Genomic DNA, 15,012 nt, shown 5'->3' on the forward strand with positions numbered 1-15,012 from the left:
ATTGTGTGTGGGTGTGTGCGTGCACGTGTGCCTGTGTGCATGTGTGTGCGTGTGTATGTGCGTGTGTGTATGAATGTGTGTGGGTATCGAGTGCGGGGGGTGTGCATGTGGAGGGGACGGCGGGAGGGCCACTGCGCTCTGAACCGTGTGGACATTGGTGGAGTGCCCGCATCCGTGGACCTGGAAGCAGCCCATCACCCCTCACGGGGCTGAGCATCCTTGCTCTGCCTGCGTGGGACCTTGGCTGATGCGATGCCCGGAGCTCAGAGAAGGTCAAGGGTGGCCAGGAAACCAGATGAATCCACAGAGCAGGGCCAGGGGCAGCTTTAGAGGGTGTGATTCTCAGTCACCGTGTGAGGACCTGGGAACAGGAAGCCGAGCTCTCGTTCCCCCTCAAAGGAGCCCCCTCGGTCTCCAAGCAGAGGAGACAGACCATAAGCTGTGCCAGCCGCGCCCTGAAGCAGGTGCGAGAGGGGGACCCTTAAATGCAGGCGGGAAGGTGCAGAGGGAGGGACCAGTGATCCGAGTCAGGGTGGGAGACGGGGAAGGTGACTTCGGGGCAGCCTGAGCGGCTCCAGACAAAACCAGACACGTCTGCGGGGCCCAAAGAGGAGAAGAATAAATGCCTGATTTAAAGTTTTCACTTTAGTGTCCAGGCCACGACGGTCACCTGAAGGGGCCTCGGCTCTGAAAAGCTCTTCGGCAGGAGTCGCTTCAAGGTCACTGTGGGCTCAACCCCGAAGAGACCCGTTTACAGGGGCGGGGTCTGACTCCCCCAGCCCCCCGAATCCGCCCTGCCCACCCCGGGGCTGGGGGCGAGGCTGCCGCTGAGGGGCTGCTTTCAATGCAGAGCCTGTGACTGCAGGGCGGGGACGAGGGCGGAGAAGGCCCTGGGAGCGGTCGGGGAACCGGGAGAAGCGCCCATGGGTATGATTTCAGGGTCAGTTTCCTCCCATGAGTAGGTTCTACCTCAGCGCCCTTAGGATAATATTGCTGCTCTTTCTGAGTCAGTGCCGCCTCGGCCTCATTTGCCTCGTTCTGTGAGCGCCACCACTTCTGTGCTGAGAAATTGCTCTGTCACTGGAGGGCGTTTGGGGAGGAATCGGCGCGAAGCCGCTTGGCAGGGTCAGGTGGAAGCGCCTGGTTCCCTCCCCCACCTTCGTGGGACCCACCCCGCGCAGGGGCGCTGTAGGACGCAGACGTGCTGCCAGCTCACCTCGGACGGATGTGTTGCGAGCGGTCAGCTTCAAATAAAACAAGCGCAGTGATCTCGGGCCGGCAGAGAGATGCGCAGGGGCCCACAGCTGCGGGCGGCTTCGCTGTGTACTCGGGAGCCCCCCAGAAAGCCACAGTTCCGAAGAAAGAGCTCAGGTTTCGTGTCAGGTGTCAGAAAAATAAATGAGTTCAAATCCCACTTCTGAGGTGTGAAACTAATCCTGTTTCCTTAGTCTCAGAGCTGGGGGGCAGGGGGATAATTTCTGTCCCCTTTGCTTTGCAGAATTGTTGTTAAGGATCAACTGAGAGAATGCAGGGCGTAGGGAATCGCAAATTCTAGAATAAGAAATATTGGTTATCAGGGAGCAGAATAGCGCAGTGATTTTGAGCATAAATGTTGGGGGTAAGCTGTCTGGTTTGAATCCTAGGTCTACCGCTGGTTAGCTGTGTGACCTTGGGTGAGTTGCTTAACGTCTCTGTGCCTTGGTTTTCTAACATGTAAAATGCAGATTAATGGTACTAGTATAAAAGACTTCATAAGGATAGGTGCATGATACATGTAGTGCCTGACTCACGCTGAGTGATTCCTGCGTGTTTGCCATCACTGTCCTATCGTTTTTACCATCCTGGTCCAGGAGAGAGCACTTCCCATGTCTCATCCTTGGGTAGTTTATAGTCCCAAAGCCTCCACGGATGTAGGGTCCTGCCACTTTCCTTCCTGGAGTGCTGGTGGCCCGAAGATGCTGGCATTGGAAGGGACAGTAGTGACCACCTATTCTGTGCCAGGCTCTGTACTAGGTCTTAAATAGGGGTGTTAATCCCCACGGCAACACTTTGAGGTCACATGTTATCAACTCCATTTCATAAATTGAGAAACTCTACCCAAAGGATTAAAGTACCTTTCCAAACTGTTAGCAGAGCTGGCTGTGTAACACCCAGGGTCCAGCTGGGAGAACAAACCACGTGAGTTATTTTACCAAAGAGAATTTAAAATGAGAATTTAGCTGAACAGATGATGGCTGTCTTGAAAATGCAAAAAAAAGAAGAAAAGAAAAAGAAAATGGCATTACACTGAGAGGGGCTGCAGGAAGCTGCTTCCATCTCTAGGGCTGGGGGAACAGAGAGAAGACATTGGGGTGATCAGAGCCTAGACGCTCTATCAGAACCACGCCCACCCCCAGACGTTCGTTGTCTGCAGCACTCGTGATGATGCAGTTCGGGCGTTGATTTCCCCAGGAAGCTGCCTGGCCTGAGGGGGCCCGGGACACAGGTTGGGCAGAGGCCACGACAGCCTCCTCACCAGACTCTCCCAGGCCCTTGTCTCGTCTGGGGTCCCCCGGGTGAGGTTGCATTGCTCGAGCTCAGAGTTATTCACTGAAAGACTCCGTGTGGATCAGAGATCCTGGAAGGATTCGGGAGGCCCTCAAGGGGACCAAGGGCAGCAGGGAGCCTAGAAGCTGAAGACGAGGCCTCCAGGACACCAGGCACGCAATGCTGTGGCTTCCATAGGGAAATGTCAGGAGGGGAGGCAGGGAGGGAGAGAGGGGACTAGCAGAGGTGCCGAGAGCCCACCTGTAACCATCCTGAGAGACTCTGAACACAGAAGTAGCCGCTGGTAAAGGGCGAGGACTTCCGGATGCGCGTGGGCTGTTGGCTGGACCCACCTGGAAAGTAGCGGGAGCTGCCGGGCAGGTGTTGACATCAGGGAGAAGTGTCACATCCTCCTGTTACCAGTTCCTTCCAGAGGCAGGTGGCCGAGGGTCTATAACCATCTACTCCCTGCCCTGCATCCCCTCTCTAACCTGCAGAAATGCTAGTGACCTTTTCATCGAGGGCTCAGGGCAACCAAGAGACTCCTAGTTTCCTGTTGGCGGGTGGCAGAGGCCGGGGGAGATGACTTCACGAGAGCTCTGGTTTGGTTTCGACCTTGAGCAGAGGCTTCAATCCGAGCCGCTCCCAACAACAAGATACTGTGGTTAAGGCTGCTTCCTCCGCATTCTTCCTGGCCACACAGTTAGTCTCACTGATGACACTGGCCTGACCTTGCCCGTGAGTGACACCCGCCGATGTAAACATCTGCCCAGATTTCACTCCTGTGATGTGGGGCTGAACGATCTTCTCAGATCCTGTAGTCTCTGTCTTCGGAGCGTGATCCTTTCTCTCCCTCCCCAGCTCTGTGCACGGAGCCCTGGTCATCCTCACCCCCTGAGCTCCTGGCTGAATAGAAGCTCTGGGTCCAGACGGCTACTCATAATCACCCGTGGAGCCAGAAAGCCCTTGCACTGCTGGGTCCCTACGTGTGGAGGGCTGGAGGGACAGGGGCAGGTGAGCCCTCACTGCCCAGGTTGGGACCTTTATGATGATACCCTCGCCATCCTCCTTCCTGCCCCATCTGTCCCTGGAATACAGCACCAAATATACACCGTCTACTCTCAGAAAACCCCAGCAGAGCCAAGATCCTGTGAAAAGCTCCTGGAGATGCAAGGATGGGGAGAGGAGGGGTTCTGGAGGAGTTGCATTCAAGGTACTTTGTCTGGGTTTCTTAGAAGTTCAAAGACACTGACACCGTGCTCTGGATACCCCATGGGTAACAAGGTGGGTAATGAGGGTTGAACACAGAGGGGTGAGCTTCTCAAGGCCCACAGAACTGTTGCCACTGCAGTCAGTGCAGCCCAGCTTCCAAAGGGTCAACTCAGGTTGGCTGCACAGGACGCGTCACCATGGACAAATACATATGGATATTAGGAAACTCGGTGGAAATAATTATTAAAATTATTGTCAAAATCTAGGCCAGAGTTTTGTCTTAGTCCTAGACTCCAAGCATAATGGGCCCTGAACACTTACGGTGAGAGCAAAGAGGAAGCCAAGTCTCAGCTAAACATATATATATATAAATAATTCCAGGGACAGTCCTTTGAGGCAGGTACACCCACGGCTATTGGTAAGAGTATCAATACATTTCTATAATCTTTCCAGGAAAGAAATAGGCACATTCATTAAGAACCATGAAAATATTTATATTTGGCCCACAATGATCATATTCTTGCCTTCAGAAATTATTAGAGATGCTCTTCATGAAATATTTAAATGGAATTGCATAGAGACAGCCTAAAGGAAAATGGTTAGGTAAATTACAGTGAGGCCACAAACCATTTAAAATGATGATTTGTGCAAACGTGTAACGATATAGAAACAATCACCGTATACAATCAAGTCAAAGAACCAGTTACTAAAGCAGAGAGCAGACTGATCACACTGCCAGTGGTACGTTACTCCTGAAAAAATGACTTCACAGCAGTGTTCCTGGGGAGAAGGCAGAGCTCTCGGTGGTGGATTATGTGGGGTTGATGTCCCTCGTTGCCCTTTGGGAATTATCACATTTTCTAAAGGATGCATGCCTTCCTTAGAGGGCAATTTACCATGCGGCACTTCTGTGGAGGATGACTAACTCTCAAGACAGGGCTTTGTCCTGTTTGCAGCTCCTGTAGTCTTCAGGGGACTGGCTTTGGGGGAAGGAAGCCAGGCTCCTGCACCATCACCTTCTTCCCCTGAAGGGATCAGAAGTGACCAGAGTGGGGCGTCCACCAAGCCGTCAGGTGGAGGCATCTGTCTGACTGCTCACCCCCATGTGGCCAGCATCACAGGAGTGGACCTTCCTGCTCTCAGCCTCATTCGCTTTATCTTCTTGACCAGGCCTTCATATCCAGAGGGGAACAAAGAGGAAATTGGGTCTAGTTCAGATTAACCAGATGACTTCCAACAACTCTGAATTAGTCAGACGTCCTCTCTCTCCCACCTGTTTGCTTCTTCGTTATAACTCTGTTTATGTAAACACACTTGATATAAACCTCTTGGTTATCATGGAAGAGATATACATATATTTAGGAGATACTGTTTAATTGCTGTTTAATCAGTTTTTTTATGAGGCTTTATGATCAACATGAGCAAACTCTCTGAAAGCAACAACACCTTGAGATTTCTGGCTGTATCCAGCCATATCTCAGAAACTGTGAATAATAACAAAAATAATATATGGCCTGATATATGTATAATTGGAGTCAAAAAGGAGAGATGAGATGCGGGAGGAGGGAGAGCAAAAAAAAAAAGTAAATAATGTCAAGATATTTTCCAAATTTGTTGAAAATTAAGTTCACAGATCCAAGAAATTCAATGAATTTCAAACACAGGTGCGCGCGCGCGCGCACACACACACACACACACACACACACACACGGAGAAATCTACATCCTGGGAGCAGGTTAACCAGGGGCGAGGAAAAAATCTTAAAAGCATCCAGTGAGGGAAATAAAGGATACATACGACATTCAAAGAATAAATATAGAAAATACATAGGACAATTTCAGAAACAATGCAAGCCAGGAGACAGTGGGATGATGTTTTTAAAGTACTGAAAGAAAAAAAATATCTGTCAACTGAGAATTTCATACTCTTGAAAACCATTTTTCAACAGTGAAGTTAGAGACATTTTCAGACGTACAAAAGCTGAGAGAATTCATTACCAGGAGAACTTCACTACAATAAATATTGAAGGAAGTTCTGCCAGAAGGAACACAAGGAACTGAAGAGTAAAGAAGATTGATGTGGTTAAAACAAAATATTCTTTTCTTACATTTCACATTAAAGCCAAGAGAGTTAGAGTACAAATATATAAGAATATAATGTTCTTATGCTGTTACTGAACTAATGTAATAAAAACTGAAGATGGAATGTGATATGTTAAAAAAGTATACTATAAAACCTAAGGTTTTTTTTTTTTGCGGTACGCGGGCCTCTCACTGTTGTGGCCTCTCCCGTTGCGGAGCACAGGCTCCGGACGCGCAGGCTCAGCGGCCATGGCTCACGGGCCCAGCCGCTCTGCGGCATGTGGGATCTTCCCGGACCGGGGCATGAACCCGTGTCCCCTGCATCGGCAGGCGGACTCTCAACCACTGCGCCACCAGGGAAGCCCAAAACCTAAGTTTTATAACAAAACAATAAGTTACAAAACAAAAAGAGTCCAGCTAGCCAGGGGTCCAATGGGAAGGAGAGACGGATGAGTAGGTGGAGCACAGGGGCCTTTTAGGGCAGTAAAGCTATCCAGTATGACCCTGTGACGGTGGACACACGCCATTACACACTTGTCAAAACCCGTAGAATGTACAACACGAAGAGTGAATCCTTACGTAAACAATGGACGCTGGTAAATAATGACGGATCGATATTGATTCGACACTTATAACACATGGACCACATTAATGCAAAATGTTAATAATAGGGAAATTGCTTGGGATGGGTGGTTATAAGGGGGTTAAAGGGAATTCTTTACACTTTCCACTTGAATTTTCTGCTAACCTGAAACTGCTCTAAAAAGTACAATATATGAATTAAAAATAGCCTGCATTTGCCCTGATTTCAGTGGGTATGCTCAATAAAGAACAACCCCCCTTCTTATCCCCCAGCCCAGTGAGTGACTGATTGCTAATTGGAAGCTATTGTTAGGTTCAGCGATCCTCAAGTTTTTCTCTGGAGCTCTCTAGCATGATATATGTTGGGCTACTTATAGTGTTGATTTTCTTCTGCTTTTACAGGATCTATTCTAACCAAGCTCTTTTTATTCATTACTTGATTAATCAGTGGCTAAGGAGAGCAGGTGTTCCATGATGAAATGCCCAAAGCTGCTCTGTTCCACTGCATCATGAAGCCCCACAGATGGGTGTCCTTATGGAGCCTGGCTTCCCTCAGCTCTAATTGGGAAATTTGGGGATCTAGGTGACACTCCGTCACAGCAAAGATGTGCTCCTCAGGTGATGTCGTTAGTAACAAGTGTTCCTCTTTTATTTCTAATTTCATTGTATCAACCATATTGCCATTGGTTATGTTTTGTTTTGCTTTTATTTCCATAAGATGCTGCGAATCATTTGGGTGAATGGATGGGACACAGCCACTGAATATACTAATTAAATATCCTGAATAATTCACACACAGCCCTACGTTCAATTTCTCTAAGTGTTTGGCATCACAGCTACGTGTGCAAACGTACAGCAGGTCATCCAAGCTTCTGTGCCACTTTTCCTAGAACTTTGTTTAACAGCATCAGACAAGACACTGATTTGCAGAGGTTGCCAAGACATTTGTGAAGCAAGGGTAATGCATTTTGCAGACAATTAAATTAACTTTAACTGGAGTCATGAAAACAATTTTATGTCACGTTAAACACACTTAGAGAAAGGGTCCCTAAGTAAAAGAGATCTGAGGAATAAATGAGGGGTGAGTCAATGGCTAGCACAGGGCACGGGGGGAAAGTGACACAGTCAGAGGGCCCTTCCTTTATCTCCAGCTTGAGGAGATTCTCTGCCCGAGATCAGTGCTCTGATTGTGGCCGCCGTTCAGAACTGGAGGAAAATAGAAGGTGTGGAATCAGTACAGAGCGTGGAGAAACCTCATGTCAATCAAGCCGGGGAGCAGGGGAGCAGGGGAGCTCCCTCATCAATTACCTGGTGGCAACAAGGCTGAAAATAATGGATTCAGATTAGGACTCAATTACTAGGGAAGGAAAGAGATGGCCGTTTCCAAGGATTCGAAGCAGCCATTCCTGGGATAGTCTTGTTTCAGCCTTTTCTCTAGCAGGATCACATGTTCATCTCTTCCTGTTCAGGTGAAGGCTGTCCTCCTCTTTATACTTCCTCAGTTGCCCTTTTCCCCACGAAGCCCTGGAAATTTCATCCCATTGGCCACTGTCCAGTGCTGAAAGTTTCTCTAGCCCAGAGCAAGCCTCAGCTGTATGATTATACTGGAAAACACAGAAAATGAGACTTGACACTTACCTTTATACATTCTTTCTTTCTGTTCCAAACAGAAAATTGAACATATATCCATTATCAAGAAAAATTTAAAAACTTATGATCATCAATATCATTTAAAATTTCCTTGTCATGGGTCTACATGTGGTCAGTGGAGCTGGACCAGAAAACAAAATGCTCTGGGAACAGAACCAAGGTTTGGACAGTGATGAAGAGTCATCACCATGAGAAAAGGTCAGGGCTGGGCATCTTCTGCCTGAGTGATGCCTCTAATTGTTTCAGGTCCTTTGGCAAAAGGAGAGTAGATCACCCACCCAATTATATCCACAACAATATCTCATTCACTATTTGTCACAGTGCTGGAAATTCACTTATTAAACAAGCCTTCATTTTATGGCTTCAAAATATTCTTATTCAAAGGCAAATATCCTTGAGAAAGGGGTCATTTTAAGGACTACAGCTAAAACTTAGACACATAGGGAACGGTGGGCTGTAGGTCACAGTTGTGACAGGTAACTGAGAACAGGTTATTCAGGATTAAATTTCAGAGGAAAAGGACAGCAGTGGTTCTGAAGTAAGTAATAAGGAAGAAGACACTAGAGACCACGGTGGCCTTGCCCCAAAAGACAAATACCACTTTCCGCCCTTTGTTCCAGACTCACTGTTATTTGTCTTTCATTCATCCATCCAACCCTGTGACCAGGTTATTATGTCTTATGGGGAAATATTCTCAGGAAAAAAAGTGATACTGGATTTAGGTCTCAGAAAAGGAGGAATACGATCAGGAGGTGCAGATGGAAGGAGGGGGGTGGCGCAGGAGTTACCGGCAAGGAGAATGGTGGAGGCACTCTAAATACCCGCCACGCGCTAGCCTCTCACGTCCGATGAGAAAGAAGCAAAAGATTCCAACAGACACTTCACACAACATGACATAGGGATGGACCAGATGAATCTGAGGGAGACTCAGCATCATTGGTCATCAGGAAAACGTGAGTTACAACTACAGTAAGAGAGCACTTCACACGCTCGCTAGAATGGCTAGACCCCGAGACTACACTTCAAGTGTTGGTTTGGATTTGCAGTCACTGGACTTCGTGTATACTGCGGGTGGAGTGGAAAGTGGTGCAAACACTTGGGAAGACAGTTTGGCAGATTCCTATAAGGAAGCAGCACTTACAATATGACCAGTCATTCGACTCTGGATTTTCATGCATAAGAAATGAAAACGTATGTCAACCCTAAGACTCAAACGTGGATGGTTTTAGAAGCTGCTTTAACAAAGTCCACAAACTTGGTGGCTTAAAACAATACAAGTGGGCTTCCCTGGTGGCGCAGTGCTTAAGAATCCACTTGCCAATGCAGGGGACACGGGTTTGATCCCTGGTCCGGGAAGATCCCACATGCTGCGGAGCAACTAAGCCCGTGTGCCACAACTACTGAGCCCGTGTGCCACAACTACTGAAGCCCACGTGCCTAGAGCCCGTGCTCCACAACAAGAGAAGCCACCGCAATGAGAAGCCCGGATGCAGCAATGAAGACCCAACACAGCCAAAAATAAATTAATTAAATAAAAAAAAAATACAAGTTTATTCTGTTACAATTCTGAGGTAAGAAATCCAAGCTCAGTTCCACTGGACTAAAGTCAAGGTGTTGGTAGGTCTGCTCCTTCTGGAGGCTCTCAGGGTGGGAAGGGTCTGTTTTCTTGCCTTTTCAGCCCCCAGTGGCCTCCTGTGCCCCCTCCTCTGTAGTCAAGGCCCCAATCCAGTCTCTGCTTGTCATCACATCACCTTCCCCTCTGTGTCTCTGACTCCGCCTGCCTCAGTCTTATAAGGACCGTTGTGATTTCTCAGGCCCACCCAGATAATCTAGCATTATCTCTCCATCTCAAAATCCTGAAATAATTACAACTACAGGTCCCTTTGGCCATATAAGGTAGCATTCAGATTCCAGGGATTAAGACATGGGCTTCTCGGGGCTTCCCTGGTGGCGCAGTGGTTGAGAGTCTGCCTGCCGATGCAGAGGACACGGGTTCGTGCCCCAGTCCGGAAAGATCCCACATGCCGCGGGGTGGCTGGGCCCGTGAGCCATGGCCGCTGAGCCTGCGCGTCCGGAGCCTGTGCCCCGCAACGGGAGAGGCCACAACAGTGAGAGGCCCGCGTACCGAAAAAAAAAAAAAAGGCTCCTCTGGGTGGAAGGAGGTCCCACCATAAAACCTCTATTCATAATGGCTCAAATATTCGTCAACAATAAATGGATAAACAAAATGGATATTCATACAATCGAATACTATTCAACAATAAAATGAATGAATATCTGATACATACAAAACACGGATGAATCTCACTAACATTTACAATGAGTGACAGAAACCAAATACCCAAAATTCATACAGTATGATTTCATTTACATGAAATTAGAATAGGCAAAACTAATTTGTAGTGAGAGAAATCAGATGATTGATTATTTACCGTGTCAGGTGTCAGGTGTTTTCCACAAAGGGACACGCGAGAAATTTCTGGGGAAATGGAATTTGATTTTTAAACACAGGGTGGCATATATTTGTCAAAGTAATTGAACTGTATTTACAAAAGTACTACTTGTATTGTATGTAAATTATACCTCAATTACATTGATTAAAAAATAAAAATAATTGGCTTGTTCAACTCTTCCCCACCCCTTTTATGCCCCTCACCAGTGGACTGTTGGAGGAAAAGGCTTCTAGCTGAGTGGATGAAGCTCACTGAGCCAAAACTGCCTGTGCTTCCCAGAGGGCTGCCCCGTTTTGAATTCCTGTGCACGTCAGGAAGCGGCCCACTCTCTGATTCTGATCAACGGCTACTCCTTTCCCTGGGACTGTCCAAGGGTGGTTCCAGCAGTCGGGAGACCCGGTAGCGTGTTCTCCAGTAAACAGGCCAAGCCAAACCTCACGCACCAGAATGAAGTACCACAAAATTCTTCTTATTTGCCCTGTTGAATGATTTTCCTATTATTTTTAGGAGACGAACCAGAAATGATGGTGGGCAGACTTGGAGCATCTCTCGGAAGATGAATGTCCTCAGTGCTCAGAGCAGACTGAGGAGGGTGAAGGGTTAGAGGAAGAAAGGCCCTTTCTATCCTCTCTGGTTTCCTCCTCCCTCCCGATGCTCCGGCTGCTCCTCCTTAGTTAGAAGGTGGTGGCTGAGACCGACATGGGTGGATCTCCATTCTTACCACCGTGATGGTGGTCACGGCCTTCTGGGTTACTTGGGGTCCAGGAACTCACTGGCCTGGTCCCATGAATACACAGTTTGAGGAATAACAGCCTTTACTGCCCACGTGCAGTCAAGTGTTCATCGTGGCGGTGATGACCTCAGACCTTGATTACTCTTCCTGGATAGAGTGAGAATCTAGTGACTTGTGAATCTAGTGACTTGAGGAGCTCGGGAATGGGATTGAGGGCCTCAAGGGGGCCTAGTCAGCCTGGGAAGGTGACCCACCCCGGTCACAGCCAAGATGAGTCTGCTCTCCACATTTTTCTTCCTAACTTTGCTTCTCACAACCCCTCCATACTCACCTGGTCATAAACATCATACCTGAGGATTCTCAGAGCCACCTTTCAAGAGGCCAGCCAGGTTGTTCTCCCCAGTCCAGGAAAATATCTGCTTATTCTGAGCACCCACTGACAGGAGGTCACCCTCCTGAGGGTTTCAGGTGCTCAGGGAAGAAACAGCAGTGGGCACGTCTGGGGGATGAGGTAGCCATAAGGACTCAAATAAGGAAAACTGTAAGAAGGGCCTAAAGATATTGTATCGACGCAGAGAGCCTCTTTACAAGCTGGGCGGGCGTGGAGGAGAGAGGAGTAAGCTGTTGTCTCTCCACTTACGGCATCCTCTGCCCTTGCCAGACACAAGGTTCCCCGGGGCTCGTCCCAGGGCCAGCGCGAGAGGAAAGATCCCCAGCCGCTGGTGACGCCCTGGCAGCCAGCATCACTGAGGGGCAGCCTCCCTGGACTCTGCACCCCTCCCCTTTTTTAACCTGCCTGGACTTGGTCTTTTGCTGCTTCTCCTTAAACTCCTTGGACATTTGCGCCTATAGCTGCTTTAAAACACACTGGACAATAAAGGGCTGAGACTCACTGAGCCTTGGCCAATTCCAAGGTTTCGTGGCTGCACCACCAGAAGCACATCCAGGGCTGGAGACTGGAAGGTACCCTGAGTCACTGTGGGCAGCCCAGCTCCACGAACCCACCATCAGCCAGACATCCATTCCCCAGGCATTTGGGGATGTTGAGGAAAGGGCAGCATAAAAAGGGCTGTGACGCTATGTAAGAGAGACAGGTGACAAATTATTTTGTGTTATTAGATTTGGATAAATTCAGGTATAAAGACGTAAATAAATTCAGGTATAAATTCAGGTATAAAGATGTTTTAAATAATCTTCTGCGGGAATACCGCTATAGAATATGCAGCCACAAAAAGAGTAATAAGGGAATACAATGAACAACTCTAGACACATATACAGAAAAATTAGATGAAGTGGATCCACTCCTCACAAAGCACAAACTTATCTACTATAAAAGAGATAATTTGAAAAAGCCATAGAATTGCTTAAGATATAAATTCACAATTGAAAACTCCCCCCAAAAAAGAAATCTTCAGGCCCAAATGATTTCACTGAAGAATTCTACCAAACATTTAAAGAATTAATACCACTTCTACATAATCTCTTCCAGAAAATAGAAAAGAGAGAACTTTGTAATTCATTTCCAAAGCCCATTTTTACCCAGATACCAAAATCAGATAAAGAGTAGTTCAAGAATACTTTAGCAAGATGAAATAATAAAAACCACATAACTGTCAAGCATTTGTCAAAATTCAACACTGATTCAATTCATGAAAAAACTTCTCAGAAAATCAAGAATAGAGAAGAACTTCCTGAGCTTAATAAAATCATCTACAAGATGCCAATAGCTCATGTTACACCTAATAATGGAGACTGGGCGCTTCCCCTTTTCTCAGGAATGAGGAGAGGGTGTCTGCTTCCATCTCTGTTATTCCACACGGTGGTGGGACTAGCAGGTGTTGCAATAAGCCAAGGAAAGGACACAGACGTTATACAGATCGGAAGGGAAGAAACAGAACTCTGTTTTTGCAGAAACAAAAATGTAAAACATAATACCATTTATCATTTAAAAAACATGCAATACTTAGGTGCATATCTAACAAAACATATGCATGAATTGTATATTGAAAATAATAAAATGCAGATGAAAGAAATCTTAAAAGATTTAAACAAATGAAGACATAGTAAATTCCTGAATTGGAAGACCCGACATCGTAAAGGTGTCAGTTCTCCCCAGATTGATGTACAGGTTTAACACCGTTTGTACTAAGATCTCAGTGATTATTTTGTGGATACTGACAAGATTGTTCTAAAATTTGAATGGAAATGCAAAAATACTAGAATAGCTAAAACATTTTGGAAATATAAAAACAAAGTGGGAAGAAAGAAATAGGTGAGGGAGATTAAGAGGTGCAAACTTCTAGTTGCAAAATAAATGACACAGCTATGAAATGTACAATATGGGGAATGTAATCAATAACTTTGTATGGTGATGTAGCTAGACTTATCATGGTGATCATTTTGAAATGTATAGAAATACTGAATCACTATGTTGTATAAGAGGAACTAACGTAGCGCTGTAGGTCAGTTATACTTCAACAAATAAACAGATGCATAGAAAAAGTGATCAAATTTGTGGTTACCAGAGGTGAGGGCTGGGGAGAGGGGGATTGATTGAAGGCAGACAAAAGGTACAGACTTCCAGTTACAAGATAAATAAGCACTAGGGATGTGATGTACAACATGGTGAGTATAATTAACACTCTGTATGCTATATATGAACGATGTCAAGAGAGTAAATCCTAAGAGCTCTCATCACAAGAAAAATTTTTTCTATGTCTTTAATTTTGTATCTATACGAAGTGATAGATGTTTACTAAACTTACTGTGATAATCATTTCATGACATATGTAAATCAGATCATTATTCTGACCACCTTAAATGTATACAGTGCTGGATGTCAATTAAACTCAATAAAACTGGAAGAAAAAATAATAAACACCTGCAGTTTTTGTGGAAAAAGAAACAAAGTGGGAAGAGTTCTTCTACCTGCTATACACGTACAATAATCAAAACAGTGTCACCTTGGCAGAGGGACAGACACACAGATCTATGAAACAGAGAACCCAGAAATAGAACCACACAAATATGTCCACTGTATTTTGAAAAAAGTTGCAAAATCGATTCAATGGAGGAAGTGTAGTCTTTTCAACAAATGGTACTTAAGTAATTGAATGCAGTTAGGCAAAATACGAACCTCAATATAAACCTCATGCTTTACATGAAAATTAACTGAAAATAGAGCATAGATTTACTCATAAAATGGAAAACTATAAAGATTTTAGAAGAAAACACAGAAAATTTTCAGGACCTATGGTTTGGTAAAGAATTATTAGATATGGCACCAAAATCACCATTTATGAAGTAAATAAAATCAATAGATTGGACATCCTCACATTTAAACCTTATGCTCTGCAAAGACCATGTCAAAAAAAATAATAAATAAAGTGTAAGCTACAGAATGGGAGAAGACGTTTGTAAACCACATGTGTAATAAAGGACCAAGATCTAGAATATACAAAGAACTCTCAAAACTCAACAGCAAAAATAGAAATAATTTAATTAGATAGTGGACAAAAGATATAAAGAAACATTTCACTGACGAAGCGGTAGGATGGAACACAAGCCATAGAGAGATATTCACCACAAAGAGCCATCAGAGAAATGTAAACTAAGACCACAATGAGACATCACTACACACCTATTACAAGAGTTCAAATTAAGAGAGTGACAACACCAAATGCTGATGAGGGTGTGGAGAAACCCAATCTCCCATATACTTCTGATGGGAAGTTAACATGGTACAGTCACTCTGGAAAACAGTTGGGAAATTTCT

This window comes from Delphinus delphis, chromosome 8, assembly GCF_949987515.2.
Source record: "Delphinus delphis chromosome 8, mDelDel1.2, whole genome shotgun sequence".
Taxonomy (NCBI): Eukaryota; Metazoa; Chordata; class Mammalia; order Artiodactyla; family Delphinidae; genus Delphinus; species Delphinus delphis.